This window comes from Pteronotus mesoamericanus, unplaced genomic scaffold (genome assembly GCF_021234165.1).
Source record: "Pteronotus mesoamericanus isolate MK-2021 breed Mesoamerican mustached bat unplaced genomic scaffold, CSHL_Meso_final contig_2, whole genome shotgun sequence".
In the NCBI taxonomy this organism is placed as follows: domain Eukaryota; kingdom Metazoa; phylum Chordata; class Mammalia; order Chiroptera; family Mormoopidae; genus Pteronotus; species Pteronotus mesoamericanus.
The window spans coordinates 23,074,247-23,096,631 of NW_026555084.1; the positions used below are offsets into that span (position 1 = coordinate 23,074,247).

Here is a 22,385-nt window from a genome sequence, read left to right on the forward strand (position 1 = left end):
AGGAAAACATTGAGTGGTTGCCTCTTGTGCGCCCCCTACTGGGGACCTTGCCCACAACCCAGGCATGGGCCCTGACTGGCAACCCTTTGGTTCACAGGCCGGGCTCAATCCACTGAGCCACATCAGTCAGGGCTTGAGTATTTTTTGAGAGGCTCATGGACCTGTAGCACTCATCCATAGGCTCTGGGCATGAACCCCAACCTAGAAAATTCCAAAGGACCTTCCACCTCTGGTACTGAACACTCAGAGAAATTTCCGTGAGGGCTACTTGGGGGGAAAAAAACCCTGAAAACCTTTCACTCTCAGACCTATTCTCTGCCCCCTGGGAACCCACCCAAACGTCCCCATAGGTCCCACTAACCTTCCCCACAATTCCTATTATGCTGAATCCCCAGCTCCCTCAGATTTTAGCCTATGGGCTGGGCCCCCCCCCCCACACGCACACACACACGAGCACACAAGTATACACATGGGCTGTTAAAGAAGGTGATCAATGGAAAGGGCCGGGGCGCAACAGGTACTCAGAACAAACCTTAGCCTGCTGCGCCTCCACATCCACGGGCTGCCCGGACCCCGCAGGCACCGGCCAGGCCACTGGCAGCACAGGCAGCACAGAGTCATTAGGAAGACCCCTCGGGGGGGTCACCGGATCACACAGCTCACCCGGCTCCCCTAGCCCCAGCCTCTGCCGGCCGAGGAGTCTGGAAGCCAGGACCCTCCTGTCAGCCCAGGGCTCTAAGCACCCTCCTAGACAAAGACCAGCTTGCATCTGTGCCTCCTCAATGTCTCAACGGCCTGGGGCAGGGAGGTGTCCAGGATGATGCGGAGGGGACGTCTACCCAGGAGCCTCGGGACCTGCCCCGCCTCCACTTCCCAAAGTGACCCCAGTCCTTCCTCACCAACTTGGTCTTCTCAGCTTAGACCACCTTGTGCAGCAGCAACAAGTGTCTCAGACCGGGACTGTCAGGACAGTGGGTCAGTGCTCCAGCTAGGCAGCCGTAAAGACCTGGCTTCAAATCCCAGCTCTGCTACCACCAGCGGTGTCCCCTCAGGGACAGCTGCCCCCCTCGCTGAGCCTCAGCGTCCTCCCCTGCAGAAGGGGGCATGCTAATAGCCTCTTCCTTGCAGGGCTGCAGCGGGGACAAAGGAGGCAGCATGGGCGCAGTGCTCAGCTCGGAGCTGGCCACAGGCGCTCAGGGAAGGGCAGCGGCTGCTGCCTCCCCGAGTCCCGTCTCAGGTTTGCAGGGGCGCGGGCTGGCTGCTCACACGGGGTGTGAAGTGCCTAGAAGAGCAACATGGGACATTTGTTCTTGGCAGCCTGACAGAGCAGGGACTTCAGAGGCCCAGCCTGAGGGCAGAGGCAGCGGAGGCTCTTGGGGTGTTCCAGAAGGGGGGGTCCAGAGAGCACCCCACCTTTTCCTGAGGTAGGTGGGAACGCTGCAGCCCTGGCCCCACCAGCGCTCCCACCCGAAGCAGGCACCCTCCAGCTTTCTCTCTCAAAACAAGAACTGCACCAGGTGCAGGGCAAGGGCCAAGAGCCTGGGGCTTCCCTAAAAGGTAGTTATCCCCTTTACGTGGTACCAATCTGGGACCGATAACAAACCCAGCACCGCCCTGGTTTCCTCTTCTCATTTTGGCCTCTGAAGAACCAGCTTGCCTTGGGTTGTAGGGATCTAGAAGGCCTCCTCTTCCTCATGATCCAGCAGGCAGAGGTCCCTGGGCTCTGGGTGCACATTTGCATCTTATCTGCATGTGCCCTGCAGCCTGCTGGGACTTTCAGGGGGCCCTGGGCCCAGCTCCATAAAGGTCATCCCTTGACATCTCTGTGCTTGCTTCTCTTCCCTCACTGAAGCCACTTGGCATCCTCATTTGCTTAGCATTTGCATATATCTGCATTCGGGCTTTGAAGGCCCTCTACACTGCTCAAATTCAAAATGTCTGCTGTCAAATCCCAAATCATGTTTGTAACTGGCGACTCTACCCCAAGCCGACTTCCCTACAGGTGAGCTTGCCATTATCTGGGACCACAAAAAACTAGGCTGTTCAGATGAAGCAACTGCTTCATCTTCCTGGAGCCCCAGAGGACACCTGGGGCTCACTCTGCTTCTTGAGCCACATTTGACCCATGAGTGTGGATTTAGAGTGGAACCCCAAGAGCTCCGTAATGGACTGACCAAGTGCAAGTCCTCCCAACCAACCCTGCTCAGCTAGGACACCTGTGGGGGAGGGGGCAGACCCAAGAGCCTCAATCTCTGAGCAGCCTTCCCTCCTCCCCATCTGATTCAAGAGCCAGGGGAGAGAAATGAAGAAATTTTACCCTCCCTTCTCTTTGCCCAGTTTTCACTTACCCTGTACTCTCTAGATCCTCACATTTTCTGTCCACGCCCTCCCAAGAAAACCCTTCCCTGCCTCATCGCTGGCGACCTCCTCGCCATCCCCTCCCGACCTCTTGATTATATAGAGATTATATATTTCTACCACTTAACCCCTACCTTGCTGAGTCCCCTTCCCCGCTCACTCCCTCTTCCCCTATCCTCTCCTCTCCTCTTTAGGCCTTCAGCATGGCGTCTGACAAAGGTTGTGGTCTCCTTGGGACTGGCTGAGGACCAGCACCTTGGGGTACAAAGCAAGCAGGTGTGCAAGGTGAGCACTGGGCCATGCCGCCCTCTCCCTCCTATTCAGCCATAGTCCACTGAGGGGAGACCCGGTTTCTGGCAAGAGCCTCGCCCCTTGATAGACGGTACATGGGGTAGGAGGGAAAGAGTCAGGACTGATGCCACCATTGGGGCGCTGAGCACCAGAAGGACTGAGCTGACCTTTCCTGGGACAAGGAAGACCAGGTGGAGCAGATTTGGGGAGGAAGACGGGGAACTCAGCTTTGGACAAGCTAAGTTTGAGGTGTCTAGTGGACATGACTGTTGAGATGCTGGGTAGGCTCCTGGAGCTCAGAAGAGAGGTCAAAACTGGGGGTACAGATTTGAGAGCTAGACGCATACAGATGGTATAAATTTGGGAGCTGGAAGCATACAGGTGGCTTAAAGCCACAGACCAGAGGAGATGGGCACAGGAGTGAATGTAGATGAGGAAGAGCAGCCAGGCAAGGCGGAGTCCTGGGTCCCCCGAAATTAAGAAGTGGGGGTGGGGGAGAAGGAGACTGAGAGGAACAACCCATGAAGTCGAAAGATAACGGGAGAATGGATATCCTGGAGGTTAAGGGAACTTTCAAGGAAGAGGTAGAGACGAAATGTGTCAAATGTCACAGATGAGGACAGCAGATTGGTCACTGGTGACCTTGAGAAGAGCAGTCAGTGAAATAGAAGGGAGGGAGAGCTCAACCGGAGTGACATGGAGAGAGCGGGGAGAGGACACGGAGACGCTGAGTCTAGACGACCGTCCTGGGGATCTTCGCCATAAGTGGGGAACAGAGAGATGCAGCAGTAGATGGCGGGAGAGGCAAGAAAGCCATCTTCTAACACGGGAGACAAAAGAGCAAGACATCTGCTGATGAATGATCTGGTAGAGGGGGACCCCACAGTGTAGGCGAGGGCCGTGCTGGAGCAATGTCTGCAAGTAGGCACAAGGGGACAGGGTCCAGTGCACAAGTAGAGGGGTGGCCTTAACCAGGAGCAGGAACTCCTCAACCCCAGTGACTGGAGGAAGGCAGAGCAGTGGGGAGACACTGGCAGATGGATGACTGTAGCCTCGGAGTCTGAGAAAGTTCTGATTGCTTCTATTTTCTCAAAGAGTAGGAAGCAATGTCAGCAGCTGTGAGGGGCGACTGGGGAAGAGGGGCTTGGGCTGAGGGTAGGAGAGAAAGTGTGAAGTAGTCATCAGGTAGAGGGAGGGGGGAGGACTCGGGACCCGGGGTGAGACTGCGGGAAGTACTGAAAACCCACCTGGAGTTCAGGGTTTTAACCATAAAGTGAGACCAGTCAGGGTAGAGGTTTTTCTCACAGGTCGGATTGGAGCAGACCAGGCAATAGAATTGACCAGGGTGTGGGTTTTTACCGAGCAAGTATGAAGAAACAAACTGAGGTAAGGGAGTTGGGGGGCCTGAGGGGGGGGTTATCCTGAGGGATAGTGGGAGCTGCCTCTGAGCCAGCCCCTGACCCCCCCTCAAAGTCCCTCGCCTGCTGGTGCCTGGGAGCCCACCCTCCGTTCCCTGCTGCAGGTTAGGCGGGGCCTTCCCTCCGCCCTCACCCCAAAGTGAGCTTTAAGCGGGCAGCCACAGGCAACCACCAAGACCTGGGGAAGTGAGCTTCCCACACACTGTTCCTCCGACCTGGAAAGAACCTCAGGCCTCGCACACCCAAAACCACATTCTCCATCGCCTTCCAAGCCATGGCACAACAGCCCTCCCCACCTCCAGTCGGACCCCAGCGCCCGTTCCGTCTGCCTCCTAAATCGCTCCTTATTCCACACCCACCTGCTGCTCTCCAGTCGCAGCTGGGCCACCGCAGCGCTGACCCCACTCCCTCTGTATGCCACGCACAGCAGCCCCAAACCCACCGTCTTGTCACTGACCAGGCCCTTTGCCACCACGCTGGCCTGGCCAGCCCCACGCCATCCTCCTCAGAGTGCCTTCCTCAGCACCCACCTCTGCCCAATCACTCCCCTCTTGAAAACCCTTCCATGGCTCCAGGTGGGCAGCTACGGTCCAGGTCTCACCCCCTTTCTTCCTATCATGGCCCTGCCTCCTGTCTCCCCTCCTTGTGCCCCTCAGTACTTTCTCTGGGCCTCATTCCCGCTCTGACAGCACCTCTCCCGAGTTGTGGCTCACCCATCCCCACCCCTGAGGCTGTGAACTCCCTGAAGGCCTCATCAATGTCTGCTTCATCGTCCTGCTCCAGCGTATGGTCTGAAGTAGAGGTTCAGTTGGTTTTGCTGACCAGGTGCATGGCGACCAGGGGGATGAAGCTCCTGGAGGTAGTGAGGAGGGAGGAATGGGACCGGAACAGAGGACTCCTTAGCCAAGTGACCTAACTCTGCTCCATCTATTACAGGACAAGCTAATGACATGTGCCTCCTGATGGGATGCACAGAAAAGGACACAACATCACCTATGGGATATTCTTGCAAATAACTGTTTAACCTGAATCTACTCTTGAGGAAGCAATAACACAAATTGGGAATGTGGAACATTCTACACGAGGATTGGGCAGGACTCTTTAAGAATGAGTGTCACCCTGGCTGATGTGGCTCAGTGGATTGAGGGTGGGCTGGCCTGAAAACTAAGGTGTCACCAGGTGATTCCCAGTCAGGGCACATGCCTGGGTTGCCAGCCAGGTCCCCAGTAGGGGGCGCGCGAGAGGCAACCGCACATTGATGTTTTTCTCCCTCTTTCTCCATTTCGCTCTCTCTAAAAATAAATAAATAAAATATTTTTTAAAAAGAATGACAGTGTCATAAAGAGTTCTTTTTAAAAAAGCAGGAGGATTATTCCAGATTAAAGGGGACTGAAAGACATAACTGAATGTAGTATGTGATGCTTGATCAAAAAAAATTTTTTTAAACAGCTATAAAGGACATTACAGGGACAACCAAAAAAATTTGAATATGGATTACATATTAGGTTAAATTGTATCATTAATTTCTTGGGTATGTTATTAGTATAGTCATGTAGAAAAATGTCCTTGTCTCAGGAAATTCATGCTGAAGTATTTAAAGGTGCAGTGTTATGGTGTTTGCAACTTACTTTCAAGAGGTTCAAAGAGAGAGAAAAAATGTGGGCAGAATGTCAACAATTGGCGAATCTAGTTCTCTAGGTGAAAGGTATATAGGTGGGTGTTCATTGCACTATCAGGTTTGACAAGATAAAAGGGGGGAAGGAAGGGAATGAAGAGAGACACTCCAAAGAAGGGAGCTCAGGGCCTGGCTTGATGGGGTAGGAGTGGGGCAGGGGGCAGCCCACGAAGGGGGCTGTAGACCTGGCCTAGGCGGGGCTGGGTGCTGGCATCACCGGGGGCCAGGCAGACACCGAATGAGGGCCAAGACCTCACGGAAGTGAACTTAGCTGTGAGCAAACCCTCTAGGTCAAGGGCTCTGCAGAAAACAGCCGGGTTCCAGGGAGACCAGTAGGGAGACCCCAGCTGGGGCAGGGCTGAGAGGGCCCTGCCGCACCTCTGCCTGAGCTGTGACAAGGAATCAGGTCTACCCAAGCCGAGCCCTCCCCCAAACACCCCTCAAGGGGCGACAGCCTGAGTGTATCCTCCCGTGTGAGAAGCCAGGCTAAATATGGAGCCTCAGACATAAGATGCCACTCAAAACAGATTTCCCTGGAAAAGACCATCTGGCAAAGGATGTCTAGAGCATCGTCTGTCGAGAGAAGTATTGTCATTCTCCTGCAAGCTGACGTCCGGAATGAGAATGTCTCCAGCCCCCCTCTCTAAAAGACCCTAGCTTAGTGCCTCAGTTTCCCCCAAGGCCACCCCTTACTCCAGGAAGAAAGGCACTCAGTCCCACCTCCCTCCATACTTGCATCTGCAAAGCAGAAAATGACGATGGGGACACAGGTCCAAGCTTCAGACAGTTCTGCTTAGGTACAAATCCTGATTCTGCCACTTACTGCCTAGGTGACTTTGAACAAGCAACCTCTCCCTGACCCTCAGTATCCTCTTCCACAAAATGGGAATAAAGGCAGCACCTCCTTCACAAGATGCGGTGCGTATGAAAGCACTTAGCACCGTGGTTGGACTCAGTATATGGAAAAGCTGGGCAAGGAACTATCCGCCAATCCCTCTCTCTCAGACCCGTCAAGAGCAAGAGGTCCTTCTTTCCAGCTGGCTTTGCGCACCCCTTCCAGGAAACACTGCGGGGGAGGGCAGCTTGGGGAATGCATGGCCCGTTGCTGTCACAGCAGGACAAGTGGCAGGAGGAAAACCTCTCAGCCTGGCACAGGCACTCCTGGGACTACAAGGTACAAGTCACCCACGGATTGAGGCTTCAGCCCCTGCAAGAGGTACCAGCAAGGAGGCCTTCCAAGAATATTCTAGTCATTCTTCTACCATTAGCCAACACCCACCTACTCACCCCAATGTGTGGCAGCCCCCTGGTTCAGGTCACAACCTGGGATCCTGCCATGTTTCCACCAGGACCAAACTTTGCAATAGCCCCATTCCGAAGCCGCTGCCTCTCGCTATATTCAGGGGAAAGGGGAGCTTTTGGAGGGGAGGTCTCTCCTCCAGAGACACAGGGCGGCAGGGAGGGGGCAGCTGGTCCATTTTACTGATTCAGAGATGGCAGGTCACAGAACATGTAGCTCCTCTGGGAGGTAGGGTTCCTAACCTCCCAAGGGAAGGGGTGGGAAAATGACTGTTTCTGCCCAGGGCCGGGATTTGGCCTTGGAAGAGGTCCAAACACCCCTTATCCACTCCCCCTCAAGCTGCCCGAGCACCCCTCCCATTAAGCAGCTTTTGTTTCCAGTGTCTGGAAGAAAGACCTGGGGACACCAGGAAAGCCCACATGCCTCTCCCCAAACCCAGGCTGCCCATCTGCCCCGGCAGAACCCTGAGCTCTCTCCCTGCTCCCTGCTCACCCATCTATCAAGCTCCGCCTGGCTCATCTTGAGCCTGCCAAAAATCTCAGACCCACTTCCATTTTGTCTGGGGCTTCAGCCCCCAGTTCTTCCATGGCCCCCCAAGTTGGCCCCAGGATGAAGGGGTGGCCTGAGGCAGTGCCCCTCTCGGCCTGTGCAGAGACAATACCGCCCGGTTCTGACTCCGGCAGCTCCCAGATCCTCCAGGGACAACGAGAGTCTGAATACTTCCTCCGAGGAGGGGGCCAGCTGGACAAGGTGGTCCCCACATCTGGACTGCCTGCCCCACCCCAGCCCCAGCCGCGGGCTCCAAGGACCCCTCCCTCCCTGCGGCTGCCACAGCCATTATGTGAGCCTCAGCCATGCCCACTGCCTGCCACGCCCCCATGCAAGCCCCTGATCTAGCGGCAGAGCTCGGAGCTGGCGAGGCCTGGCCGCCAAGCCAGGTTGTCAAAGTTGGGAAACTGGAAACAGAAATAAATCCTCAAAGCTTCTCCGTAGTAAAGGTGGCTGCTGGCAGGCCCAGCACTCAACACTCCAGGTCCCCGACCACCAGCTCTCACTGACACCCCACCAACGCATACACATACACTTAGGTTATACAAAAGGGGGAATCAGGAGGCAGAGCCCAGGAGACAATTGGGCCAGCCGGCCCCTACCCTCTCTGCAGGCCGGCCTGAGGCTCCCTAGCAGTGGCCCCACTCCCTGGCCCAGACCCGGCCATCCCCAAGCTTCCTCTTTCGGCCCCATCTCCATGACAACCGTATCCTTCAGATGCTCCAGCCGCCTCGGAATTGATCTGGAAACATAGCTTTGTTAGCAGACCCCGGCTGGCATGGAGGCCGGAGGGCGGCGCCCCACCCCCCAGCAAGCGTGTCCCCCCAGCAGTCCCTCCGGGCCCCCAGCCCGGCTCGCAGAGGGGCGGGGTCCCGGAGCACCCGGGCCCTGGGGACAAGGTGGCCCCGCGCCCCACTCACCGCTGCCGGTCCCAGGCACTGGGTCCAGCCCCTCACGGCGGGGCCATGCGTTGGACCGACCGCCCCGCTCCTTCGCTGCTGCCTGTCGGGGCTCCCGCGCCCGCCTCCGTCCCTTCAGGTGTCGGAGCAGCGCTGTGGAGCAGCTGAGCAGAGATGGGGGGACTGACGGCAGGAGGGAGGGACGGAAGGCGAGAAGGAGGGAGGGAGGAGCGGGAAGGGCGGGGAAGGGCGGGGGGACTGCGGGCGGCGGGCGGCGGCAGTGGAGCGGGAGGCCGCGGCGGCCGCCCCAGCCAGCGGGCCCGCCACGCCTCCGCACCGCGCGCCGGTCGCGCGCGCCGACCCGGCCCAGGACGGCGCGGCCCGGCGCGTCCTGCGCAGCCTGTGCCGGCCCTTTAAGAAAGCGGGGGAAGGGAGGGCCCAGAGGTCCCGCCCCCCTAAAGCCCCGCTGGCCCCAGCTGCCCTCTAACTCGGCCCCTTCGGCCGGACCCTCGGGTCCCAGACCCTGAGTCGTCAGGGTCTGCTCAGCCCTCCTCTAGGTGAAGGAAGCAGCGTCCTGGCCTTCCTCCTGCGGTCTGTTGTGGTCTGACTCCCTGCCCTCCACACCCCTACCCACCCGGGGAGGCCGGACCCTGGCAGGGAAGGAGCGTGGAATGCGGGGGACAGGCAAGCGGAACGACCGGTCGCAGAGCGAGACTTAGCCATGCCTGCCTGCCTGCCTGCCTGCCTATGTACCTACCAGGGAGACAGACAGACCTGGGTATGGAGTGAGAAGGAGGAACGGAGACAGAGCTGGAAGGGGGAAGGGAGTACAGAAGACAGGGACAAAGGGAAGAGACCCTGAGGTGGGGAGGCGAGGAGTGGGCCCAGTCAACTGTTCAGAGTCCCAGTGCCAGGCCAGCGCATGGCCGCCCTAGGCAGAGAGATATAGGGAGCTCTGGGCTGTGGAAACTGCCTCCCAAGTAACTCTCCTCTGTGCTAGTTACCACCCTGAAGCCCTCCCCCACCCCAGGACCCTAGCTCTGAAGAAAAAGGTTGACATTATTGCGCCTGGGCTACACACCAAGAACTTCCTGGCTGTGAGGCTCCTACAGGGCAAGATGCCACCTCTCGGGGAGATAATACAGGGCCCCTGCCCAAAGGGAGCTGGGGAAGAAGGGGAGGGTGAGCAGGCCCAGTCCCTCAGAGAAGGGAGCTCAGATCAGAGTCAGGTCCTGCCACAGGAAGTCACTTTCCACCTCTCTCCTTCCACTCCAGCCCCCAGGGGCTGCTCACTGTGCCCGGCTCCTTCACGCCTTCAGACCTTTGCAGGCGTTCCACCTTCTGCCTCGTCAGGCCTTTGACCCTGCTGTGCTCAGTGAACTCCAACGCTATCCTCAAATTCCTGGTTAAATGCCCCTTCCTCCATGAAGCTCTCCCTGACCTTCTTTCCCCTGATACACACACAGACAGTTAGAGACCCTGTTCTGAAGGAACAGAGTAAGAGAAGAGAGGATTTGCTGTCCTATGTAGAGTGTCTAAGCTGTGCAGGGTGGCAGTAACTGGAGGTGCAATATCTGAGCAGTCCCTCTTCCAGCTGGGCCACAGTTAGAGCTGAGGTTTAAGCAACCATGGTGACATTTCTGCTATAACTGTGCATCTACCATGTGCCAGAATCCACACTGAGTGCTTTCCGTGTGTGAAATTTAATCCTCAAAACAATCCTGCAACCATTTGAGGCTCCGAAAGCATAAACCACTTGCTTAAGGTCCCAGGAGGCCTGACCCTGTGGACACATCTGGGCCGTTGAGAGGGTACTCTGATCACACCCTTTCACTGCCCCTCCATCCCTAGGACTTTCCCGGAGAGCCCAGATATAAGAGACCCCTCTATTGCAGGCACCTTGAAGGGCACAAAGGGACCATGGTTTCTCTGCTGTCCTGTCCTCTACCTTCTGCCCTCTGCTACCTGTAGGCAGGCATGGGTGGCAACAGACAACCAGTAGGAGCTGTGGGGGGAAGTGGAGGTGGCAGGGCTTTGCTTCCATCCTCAGGACCCCAGATATCAAGTCACAGCTGAACCATCTTTCTGAGCTTTTTATTTCCTCATCTACTCAATGAGAATGCTCACCGGCCCCTCCCTTGTGGGGCTGGGGTGGGGCTGAAAGGAGCTGACATGCACAGGGCCCACCCACCCAAGACGTGGCACACAGAGGCACTGACAGGCCATGGCTATTGCAGCTGTACTGAGTGGCTTACTCATGACATGGGTTATTTCATCTCTGTCCACCGAGATGGACTGCGAGCCCCCTGAAGGCAAGGTCTGCCTTGTTCACAGTGTATCCTCAGCCTCTAACACACAGTATGGCTGTAGAAATATATGTAGAAAGGAAGAAAGAAAGGAGGGAGAAGGTAGGGAGATAGAGCCATCTCTCCCCTTAACCTGGGCCTGCTGGTGCTCGGAACCCAGTCCCTGGCCTGGATCTGCTCCCGTCCTTGGCGGTCCTGGGAGCCTGGGGCGGTGGGCACGAGCGGGCCAGGACCTGGGTTCTGGTCTGGCCTCTGCCGCTTCCTGGCTGTGTGGCCGTGGATTGCTATATCCCCTCCCAGAACCTCACTTACTCAAAGGGCCCAAAGGACTGTCACAGACCACAGGTGGGCTCTGTGCCAGAGAGTGCTGGGCATGCGCGGACAAGGAGAGAAAGTAACTGTCCTTGTAGCTACTCCTTGTAGCTACTTTGGCCTCTTGAAACAAAACAGGGTCAGTGCCCCCCACCCAGCAGCCAAAATGCATTACATTCCGCAGCATCCCTCCGGGAAAAGAATAATCTACAGCTTCTCCCCCACTGCTCCAAGCGACTTCTCTTTTCTCCCCGCCGCCCGCCGCCCCCTCTGAGGCGAGATTAAGGAAGGCAGTGCTGGAGGCCGGACAGGGGCACGGGCACAGTTCCCGGACCCCTTGTCCTAACCAAAACTGGCCTCCTCGTGCTCATCACAGTAAATGTACCTCCCCTCGGCTCAGGCCGAAAACCCGGGAGTCATCCTTGCCTCTCTTCCTCTCACATTCCACATCCTTCGACAAATGCGATGGGGTTTACTTTCAAATTATGTTCCAAATTGGCCACTGCTCATCGCTTCCACTGCCACCACCCTGGCCCGAGCTACCATCGCCTCTCACCGGGACTATCACTGTGGCCTCCTAGCCGGTCCTGCTGCTCCCACCCAGCCCCTCTCTCGCACTCCCAACTCAGCAGCCAAAGGGATCTCACGAAATCCTCTGCTCCACGTCCTCCAATGGCTCGCATATCACCAAGAGTTAAATCGAGCCTCTGCCGTGCTGCAAGGCCCTCCGTGACCTGGCCCCTACCCCGTCCTGACCTCCTTTCCAGCCACACGGGCCTCCTGGTTTTCCCTCCAACACACCAGGCACGCTCCTGCCTCAGGGCCTTTGCGCTCGCCGTCCCCTCTCCCCCAGGCAGCTGCACAACTCACCTCACCCCCTTCACCCCTCTCCTCAAGTGTCACCTTCCCTGACCACCCCGCCTAAAATACTACCCCTCCCTCACCCACATCTCGCCTTTGCCTGCTTTTTTTCCCCCCACAATACTTGTTTGTATCCCCCACGTTTACTTGCTTATTCTGGTTATTGTCTGTCTCCTTACCATCACCACCATCACTAGACTAGAAGCTTCAGGGAGGCAGGAAATGTGGTCTCTCACTTCTGCGTCCCCAGGGCCTAGCGTACTTCCTGGCCTAGAGTGGGCACTCAGCAAAGCACTCAGATAAAGAGCACACTAACAAATAAACTGCAGGTACTCAAAAGGGCTTTGAAACCAAAAAAGACACCTAGCTGGAAGGGTGGGGCTACTTCAGCAAGGCGGTCAGAGGAGGCGTCTCGGAGGAGGTGGCCGCAGGCTGGGCACGCCCCCTCCGGGCCCACGCAGTGCCATCTTCTGCCCCATAACGGCCCACATCACGCTGTGCCAGTGCTGTCAGACTGGGTGCTCCATGATGGCAAGGGCCCTTCTCAGCCTCTTTAGGTCCCCGGTGCCTCCTGAGCCTAGGGTCAGCATACGGTAGGCACTGTATGCAGTAGCAATGCCAGAGAAGAGATGCATGAGAGGTCGTGGGTGAATCCACCCCTGGGTCGTGAGATTCTGACGGGGCCTGAGGTAGGGAAGCCGAGCAGTAAGGAGCTAGGCCGGGAGCCATAGAGGTGGGGTGGGCGATGGAGAGGGGGGTGCAGAGGTGAGGGCGGAGGGATCCTTGAAGCCTCAGGGTCTGTACATTCCCCAACATTACTAAGGGTCCTGGGTTAGCTGGGAGGAAGAGTGGGGAGGAAGGGCCATCCTCACTGGACTGCCCCTGGCTGTGAGGTAATGATTCGTCCATTCATCAAACCAACATTTCCTGAGCACCCACTGTGTCTGGATGCCAGGCCCTGCGAGGGGGTGGGAGAAGGCCCAGGCAGAAGTCCCTCCCTCCGCAGTTCAGGGGCAAATATCCCTGTGGGCAGAGCTTCCTGGAGAAACAACTGATTTGCTTCTCCTTTTTATCACAAGATGTAATCAAATTTTAGGTATGGGGTTTACTAGTCTCCTGCTTAGTGCCTCCCTGGAATGTAAAGTCCAGGAAGGGCAGGAACTGTGTATCTTGTAATTGCTGTGACCCCAGCATCTAGCAAGGGCCTGGAGTGTAGCAGGTGCTCAATAAGTATTTGCTGAATGAATGGGTGAATGCATAAATGAGTGGTAGGACATGAGTAGGTCCCTGAAGAAGCTGAGGATTTTGACTTGCAGCCAAGAGAAGAAGGCAAGTGTGAAAGGGCACCACCTGAGCAAGCGTCAGGTCGGGGAAAGGTCACTGGAGGGGAGCACAGCAACGGGCAAGAGTGAAGAGAGACCGCTCAGGCTCTGGGAGCTGCCTGTCCCACCCCCTCCCCCAGCAAAGGTGGCCCTGGATGCACTGGTCCAGGGCCTGCAGACAAAGCCCCGCAGGGAGTGCCAGGGCCTCGCAGAGCCTAGAGCCAGCCGGCTGCAGGCCCAGGGCACAGGCACAGCCTGGCCCAGAACTTTGTCTGAGGGCCTTTGTGGGACTCCGGGAGCCTGTCCAGGAGGATGCCAGGAACTGGCCAGGGTGCTACGGGGTGGGCACTCCCCTGCTTCCGGAGGTCCAGCTGGCCCTCCAGGCCTGGGTCAATGGCGGGTTAGGGAAAGGATCCTTACCCGTGGGGAAATAACACCACCCCACTCCAGGAAGCTGGAGCTACTAAGATTAGAGCGGTCAGCAGACCCCATCCAGGTTACTGAGGCAGGGGGAAGGTAGGGCTTCGCTGGGAGATGCAGAGTTAGGGTTGAATCTGACCCTTCCCTCACCCCACGCGTTGTTCCTAAGAAACCCAGCAGGAGGGAGTAGGGCAAGTCTTTTTCAAAGCGAAGGGACACGGGACAAGTCAACTCTTGCCCAGGGATCGCTGCCAAGCCAGGCTGGTTCGCAGGAGAGCGAGCTCGGGGCTGCGAGGAGGCTCGTTCGAGGCCCCAGCGGCTCTCTGTCTCCGTCTGCTGGCCGGACTCAGAATTACCAGCACGGTCCTGGGTCCTCGGCGCCGGGCAGCGCAGCTCTGTCTCACATACAGAAAAGAAGTGAATAGCGGTCATGTGGGTCATCCCCCTGCCTCAACACAAGGCCCAGCCGCGCTCCGAGGTTCAGCCTCAGGCTCTCTGCGCTGGGATGCTCGTTCGTTCTGGAAGTCCTTTACCCGATCCAACCTGAACATTTCCTCAACTTGACCCAGGCTGTTTTGGAAAGCGATGCTCTTCCACAACATAGATGAAAAACTGAGGCTCCACTGACATTCCCATGGTGACCAGGCCCCTTCTTCCTTGGAAATGAGGAGAGTGCAGGTACCTCTACCCACAGCAGCGGGGAAGGCAGGGGGTCTAACTGGCCGACATCTGAGAAGCCAACCAGCCCAAGCCTTTCGGGAGCCCTCAAGGAAAGCAGTTGGTCGGAATGGGCTCTTTTGGGGTCTTGGTGCCATCTCCTGGTGTCCACAAGAACTGCACCTGCCCCACCAGGCACAATCACTGGCTAGGCAACGCCGCTGAAAACGCTAATACTGGAGCTGCTGACTTTTGTTGAGTGTTTTGTAAGCCAGGTTCATGGTAAATTCTTGGCAATATTTCATTTCATCCTCACAACAACAGTATGAAGTGGACATCATTAATCCCATTTTACCTGAGGCTAGGAAAGTTGAGTGACCTATCCTAGACCACACCTCTAGTAAGTGGCAAAGCCCTGACTCCATTCCCTGACGTGCACTTGAGCTCCGACGTCTGTACTAGACAGGGTGGGAGGTGGAGCTGCTCAGCAAAGAGCTCAATGGAGGAGAGCTCCCCCTGCCTACTTCCCACCCCAACCTTAGGTGCAACCCACCCCAGCTGAGCTTACAGCTTGTATAGCCAGAACTGCCCTATTAGTGTCCATGTCCTCCTCACCTGAGAGCTTGAGAGCTCCTCTAGGGTGGAGCCAAGAAAAATGCTCCCGTGTCCCCTCCATTCAGTAGTGATCACAGAAGGCCCTCTGCATGCTCAGTCCCTCTCACTGGGGGCTGTCACACCCTTCAGAGCCCTACTCAACCTCTTCCTCACTTCCCAATTCAGGAGCTCAGGCAGGTACGGTGTAAGTGGCTGCAAATGACAGAAACTGGCTTTGGTGCAAAGGGGTTTGTGTAAATGGAAAGTCCAGGAGAAGACCGGCCGCAGGCAGCACTGAATCCGGGCTCCCACATGGGGTCTTCCTCCACACCTGTAGCCAGCGGTCCTGTGTGTTGGCTTCATTTCCAGGCGAGCTCTCCCAACAGAGTATCAGAATGGCTAAGGCATCTCTGAGCTTATGACTGGCTTTAAGGGCAGAAGGCTTCCCTCCACCCCTCCCCGTGCCAAGAATATAAACAAAAGTCTCAGGATTCAGTGTCATTGGTCCATTCAGTGACACACAGTATGGCCAGCCCTGAGCCAAACAGCAGTGCCCCGCTTGGAGTGATGGTAGGAGGAGATGTGTCCCAAAGGAAAATGGGGAGAGTTACCAGGAGAAGGGGAATGGCTACTGCACAGCAAACAGCGCTAATACCCACGACAGCCAGCAGCCCACCTTTCCTTAGTTCCAGCTTAGACTGCAGACCACTTCCCAAATCATCATACTTCCTTCATTTTTTCATTCAACAAACTTTTGCCGAGGCCCTGCCCATACCAAGCCCTCTTCTAAGCAAATCATATCAGTAAACAAAAAGGATGAAAACCCTGCTCTGTCTGGTCTTGCTCGGTTGGTTGGGTGTTATCCCTCAAAGCAAAGGGTCACTGGTTCAATTCCTGGTCAAAGCACATGCCTGGGTTGTGGGTTCTGTCCCCAGTTAGGGCACATATGAGAGGCAACTGATTGATGTTTCTGTCCCTCTCTTTCTCCCTCCCTTCCCCTCTCTCTAAAAATAAATAAATAAAATCTTTTTTTTTTAAAGAGAGACGAAAATTCTTGCCCTTCTGAGTCATTTCCAGTGGGGGTTAGGGGAAAAAAGAAACTACTATAACAGATAACTAAAACTTATGTTATAGACAGTGATGAGTACTAGAGGGGGAAACAGAGCAACATAAAGAAAATCAGGAGGGTAGGCAGGGCGAGGGGCATTGCACCTTTCAGGAGAGTGCTGCTGGTAGATGCTTTGAGAAGGTGAATTTGAGCAAAGACAAGAAGGAGGTAAGGGAGTTTGTCGTGTAGATATTGGGGGGAGGAGAGTCCCAAGGAACAAGAACAGCCAGTGCAAAGTCCCTGAGGTGGGAGTGTGCTAGCATGATGTTGGAACAGCAAGAGCAAAGGACGGGGAGAGTGCAGGAGACGGGGCAGAGAGCTGGCAGGAGCCAGGTGACACAGAGCCTGTCGGCCATTGTAAGGACTTGGGTTTTGACTCGGTGACATGAGGAGTCAACCAAAGTTTGGGGCAGGGAACTGCCCTGATTTGACTTATATTGTTAAAGGTTCCCTCTGGCTGCTCTGTTGGGGATAGATTGAAGGCGTCGGGTCTGAGCCTGGAAACCAGTTAGGAGGCCACAGCAGAATTCCAGGGGAGAGGGGACGGGGACTCAGACCAGGGTGGGAGCTGATGAGAAGCGGCCAGATTCTGGGTGCATTTTGAAGGTAAAACCAATAATATGAATTGAGGGGTTGAGTGAGGGGTATAAGCAAAAGAAAGGAGTCAAGAGTGAAGTAAAATATGAGGACCCAAACAACAGGAAGGATGGAGTTGCCAGAAACTAAGGCGCGGAAGTGGGGAAGAATGTGTTGGAGAAGGAAGAGCAGGGGTTTGCTTTGGGCAGGTAGAGTTTGAGATGTCACCCGGCCACCAAGTGGAGCTGTCAGAGGGGCAGATGGTCTCGGCTAGAGACACACATTTGGGAGGAGCGAGGGCAGAGTCTTTCAGAGGACCAAGAACCGAGCCCTGTGGGCCTCCCGCATTAAGATGTCGGGGAGCAGGAAGGGGAGAAAAGAAGGGGTACTGAAAGGGGGTGTCCAGAGAGGTAGAGGAAAAGCAGGAAAATGTGGGATCCTATAATAAATGAAGGGACAATGTCAAGGAGGAAAGAGATGGGCCAGGTCAAGTGCTGCTAATGGTTCGAGTAAGGTGAGAACTAAAAACTGACCATTGGATTCAGCGATCTGGAGGTCACTGGAGACCTGGCCAAGGGCCATCTTAGTGGAAAGGGCTAGAGAGAACCTGACCAGGAAGAGATTATGAAATTACAATTACCAAGCTTCATAACAGCTGTTCACAATAACCGAAAGGTGGAAACAACCTAAGTGTCCATTGACAGATAAATGGATGAACAAGAGTGGCATACACTTACAATGGAATATTATTCAGATTTAAAAAGGAATAAAATTCTGACACATGCTACGACAGGGATGAACCTTGAAAACATAAGCTAAGTGACATAAACCAGACACCAATGAACAATTAGTGTATGTGTCCACTTATGAGAAATATCTAGCCCTGGCTGTTGGGGCTCAGTGGACTGAGCGCCGGCCTGTGAACAACGGGGTCACCAGTTCCACCCCCAGTCAGGGCGCACGCCTGGGTTGCAGGCCGGGTCCCTAGTAGGGGGCACGCGAGAGGCAACCACATATTAATGTTTCCCTCTCTCCCTCCCTTCTCTTCTAAAAATAAATAAATAAAATCTTTTTTAAAAAAGCAATATCTAAATAAGTAAACTCAGAGAAACAGAAAGTAGAATAGAGGTTACCAGGGGTTGAGAGGAGGGGGAATGGAGAATTATTGTCTAATGGGTACAGAGTTTTTGGGGGGATGATGAATAAGTTCCAGAAATAGATAGAGGTGATGGTTACACAACATTTTTAATGTACTTAAAAATGGGTAAAATAATAACTTTTATTTATGTGTATTTTACCACAATAAAAAATAAATAAAATTAAGTGGCCCTCCAAAAATAATTAGCAAACATTTGTTGAGTGCCTACTAGATGCTAGACACTCGACCAAGACCCAGGGGCTATGAAGGACTCAAACGATTGCTGCCCTAGCCCCACTCTGTCCTAGCCCTTTGTTCCCGGGCAGGGACCTCTGGGGACTGACATGAAACGCTGGACGTGTGGACAGTGCAGTCATGTTTGGTGAACGCTGTCCTGAGACATGGTGAAGAGAAGAGCAACAGCTGGATAGAATCTTTGCAGCTGGTGAAGAAATCTCCATCGAGGATTACTGGCAAATAGAAGAAAAGCCCCCAGTTGGGAACCTGGACCATAACCCAGGCCTGTGCCCTGACTGGGAATAGAACCAGCGACTTTTCGGTTCACAGGCTGGCGCTCAGTCCACTGAGCCACACCAGCCAGGGCTCACAGGTTTGTTCTAAAGTCTGAACAGATCAGCCCAGTGCCTGGCACACATTGAGTGTATGTGAGTTGGCTACTGTCATCATATCAGGACCAGCTGGAAGGTTAAGTCGAAACCAACAAGATGGAATTTAATGAGGGCTAATGGAAAAATTGACATTCAGGTTCCAACAAAACAGCTGTACACGTTCAGGGCAGGGATACCTGGCTGGGCATCCATCCATCCATTCATCTGTCTGTGAGAAACAGCCCAAGGTGTCCATCAAGAGGCAAATGGATTAACAAACAGTTATACGTCCATATGATGGAATTCTGCTTGGCAATAAAAAGGAACCAAGTACTAACGAATCTCTAAAACGTTACGGTGAATGAAGTAAGCCAGACGCAGGAAGAGTAGACAGTGTATGAATCCGTTTGTATGAAGTTCTAGAGTGGGCCTTTTTGGAAAGAAATCAGTGGGGACAGGGGTGACTGGGAAATTTTCTGGAGTGATGGAAATATTCTATAGCTTGATGGGAGTTGGTGTGTATAAGCACAAGCCCTTATCAAAACTCAACCAATGGTATACTTAAGATTTGTGCATTTCTTATATGTAAATTTTGCCTCAAAAAAGCAAAGAACCATATGCAAATATTCAACTCTAGTTAGCGATATGCATGCTGAAGTGGCTAGGGGTGAAGTGTACTGTTATCTGCAACTTACTTTGAAATGCATCCAAAAAAGTGAACTGATGGATGAAGGAGGGAGGCATAGATAATGATAAAGCAAATATAATATTAGCATAAGTTGTAAATTCTGAGTGGTGGCTATATGGGTGTTCACTGTAAAAGGAGAAAATAGCAGCCATGGAGTATACCCAGCTGAGGAGATGAAGGGCTGGAAAGGTTGTTGATGGGGAACTGGCACCATTTATGCTGGAGAAAAGGCAGGCGTGGGTGTGGGAGGGTACAGCCCCCTCTGCCGCCCACAGGGGACTGCATGGAGCAGACCGAGGCGCTGCTCTGTGCTCCGCAGGATGAGCTAGTTCCAACACCTGGATAGCGCAGGAAGGCCAGTTTGGTCTCACTAGAAGGAGCTATCCTGCAATGGGACAGGCTGCCTTTTAAGGCAGGGAGCTCCCTATTATACCAGGTATGCAAGCAAGATAGGCAGCTGACTGTCAGAACAGTTAGAGAAGGGATTTCTAGGCTGGCCAAGAGGACGGTCTGGGGTCTCTGGGATCTCTTAAAGCAACTCAAGAGTGAATTTTTAGCCCTGGCTGGTGTGGCTCAGTTGGTTGGAGCATTGTCCTGTCAACCGAAAGGTCGCAGGTTTAACTCCAGGTCAGGACATGTAACTAGATTACCAGTTCAGTCCCTGGTTGGGGTACATATGATTGATGTTTCTCTCCCTCCCTTCCCCTCTCTCTAAAATCAGTAAGCATCGCTACTCTGCCTTTTGGCTAAGATCAAGTATAGTATCTGTTCTTATCAGTTTAAAATCAATAATCATGTCCTTGGGTGAGGATTTTTTTTAAGTGAATTTTTAGCCTTGCCAACCAGACAAAGTGTCAAGGGAACTCGGAGGCCATTTCTGACGCTGGTGGCAGAGGGGCTGGGTCAGGGAGAACTTTCTAGAGAAGGAGGCCCGATCGCTGTCCTTCTGGCCCTGCAGTCTCCAACCTGCAGCACATGTCTTACTGACTACCTTGCCCGGAGTCCCCTTGCCCTTTCTGCATAGAAATAAACAGGGCCTCGGCCCCTGCCTTGCTGCACAATCCTGGACGGCTCCTTATTTCTCTCCGAGCCCCAGTCTGCCCCTCTGTTCAACGGTCTCAGCTGAAACCATCCATGTTTTTTGTTTCTTCCAGGGATAGCCAAACTGCTACAGTCACACTCTTATATGGGGGGGCAGAGGGTGAGGCGGCTACAAATTTTTTTGAGGGGGACCCCAGTTGTATATCAATTTATACTCCTTTGGACTTGGCCTGATGCTGAGAGGAGATTCAGCAGAGCGGGCAGTGGCCCCAGAGACAAGCCAAGGGTTCAGCCAGTTTCCCTAGACACCACTCCCCATCAGCAGCCTGGGGGAAAGTCAGAAAGGAGGCCCAGTGTTACTATGGGCTATTGTTACCATGGTGATGAGGGCATACAACTGAGCTCACCCCAGGACCCTGAACCGCTCCTCCCCAAGGGCCTCAAGGAGGCCTCAAGTCCAAGCCTCCAGGCGGTCCTGGCCCTGCCCCGACCCAGGAGGGTGCTCTGATAAGGCAGGGAGTAGTGGGGGCGGGGTGAAGCCATGAGACTGATGAACAAATCGGCAGTGCCCTGCAGACGAATTCGTGCAGGGTGGGCCAGTGATTAAAGGACAGGAGAGGTCAGGCAGGCCTGGGCTGAACCCCAGTGCTGAGTGACCCTGGGCAAGCGGCTCCACTTCCCTGCGATTGTGAGGAGAGGATGTTGCTTTGAGGATGAAATGAGATTCCACTGGGATGGCGATGACCCCACGACTTCATTTGATTCTCACACACAGCCGCTTGGAGACGGAAACAGTCCCCTGAGACATGCGCCCCGAGACCTGCCCACCTGGCCTGTCCACCCCAACCTTCATCTCTCACCCCGGACTCTAGCCTCCTCTCCGCGGTTCAGCGGCCTCTCTGCCCCCGTGCGGCCCTTCTCGGTACTGCAGCAGCCGGCCTTACCTGGCCGGTGGCCAAGGCATCCCTGCGGTCTTGCAAAGGTGGGGCATGGAGTCATCTCCTGGTCTCAGGCGCGCCAGCCCTTGTTTCCAGACTTTCAAAGACTGGTCATCATTCCCAGAGACAAGCCTGAACCCCTAGATATGGCTCCGGATCCTTCTTGCTGGTTCCAGACCCGTGGGAGGAGACTTCTCGGCCTGGGTGGCTATTGTGGGCTGGAGGGAAGTAGGTACAGCACGTTCTTGAGAGAGATCACATAATGATCTGAGGTTTGGGGGGTGTCCAGACACACACACACACACACACACACACACACACACACACACAAGCACCCACATACCGCAGGCCCCGTGTACACACACACACATACCCAAACACACCACTTGCCCATTAGGGACACAGTGTCCCTCGCACACAGCAACATCATCCCCTGTTTTTCTGTGCATCTATCCCTCCGTCCCTGAGTCTCCCCTCTGCCCTCCTCACGCCCACAACCTGAAGACAGGAGACATTGCAAATGCAAACTCCTTTCCACGGCCTAAAGCCCCGGATTATCCAGCCCTGCCCACCCTTCGGACCACACCTCCGGCCACCAGCCTCTCGGCCACTGTTCACCATTTCTAGAGCTAGAATATGCAGCATTCACTCACCCCTCAGGTCCCCTGCACTTACTGTTCCCTCTCCCTGAAATGTTCCTCAAGACCCTCCACTGGATGGTTCCTCCTTCCCTTCTTTTAGGCCTCAATTTAAATACCGTCTCCTTCCCGACCACCAGAGCGTCCAGCCTACTGGAGCTAAGAGGCTCCCTATCCTCCATTCTCTCAAAACAGATTTTGTTCAAAGCGTGTATCTTGATCATTTTGCAGAAAAATGAATTAAAACCCCAATGAGATATCACCTCACACCCATTAGGATGACTTCTCTAAAACCACAAACAAAAGAAAACAGTAAACAACAAGTGTTGGTGAGTATGTGGGGAAGTTGGAACCCTTGTGCACTATTGGCGTAAAAGGCTGCAACCACTGAGGAAAAGAGTGTGGTGGTTCCTCAAAAAAATAGAGTTTCTGTATGATCCAACAATTCTACTATGGGTATGTTCACAAAGTGATTGAGAGCAGGGTCTCAAAGAGCTAGTTGAATATGAGTATGTTCACAGAAGCATTATTCCCCATAGCCAAGAGGTGGAAGCAACCCAAGTGTCCATCGATGGAGGAAAAGATAAACAAAATGTGGTGTATGCATGCAATGAAGTATTATTGAGCCTTTAAAAGGAAGGAAATTTTGATACATGCTACAACATGGATGAAACTTGAGGGCTTTATG

The 22,385-nt window shown here is 54.4% G+C and overlaps 1 protein-coding gene and 1 pseudogene across 2 annotated transcripts in view; one reads left to right on the forward strand and one right to left on the reverse strand.

Annotated features, from left to right (window-relative positions):
* PSD2 (pleckstrin and Sec7 domain containing 2) overlaps positions 1-8,636 on the reverse strand; it is a 42,968-nt gene extending 34,332 nt beyond the window's left edge. For both annotated transcript variants that reach the window (XM_054567963.1, XM_054567960.1), the window contains exon 1: positions 8,512-8,636. The gene's annotated coding sequence lies outside the window, so the exon portion shown is untranslated. The remainder of the gene's footprint in view (positions 1-8,511) is intronic.
* Positions 8,637-19,806: 11,170 nt separating this feature from the next.
* On the forward strand, positions 19,807-19,927 carry LOC129066774 (uncharacterized; annotated as a pseudogene).
* The last annotated feature ends 2,458 nt before the right edge of the window (positions 19,928-22,385 follow it).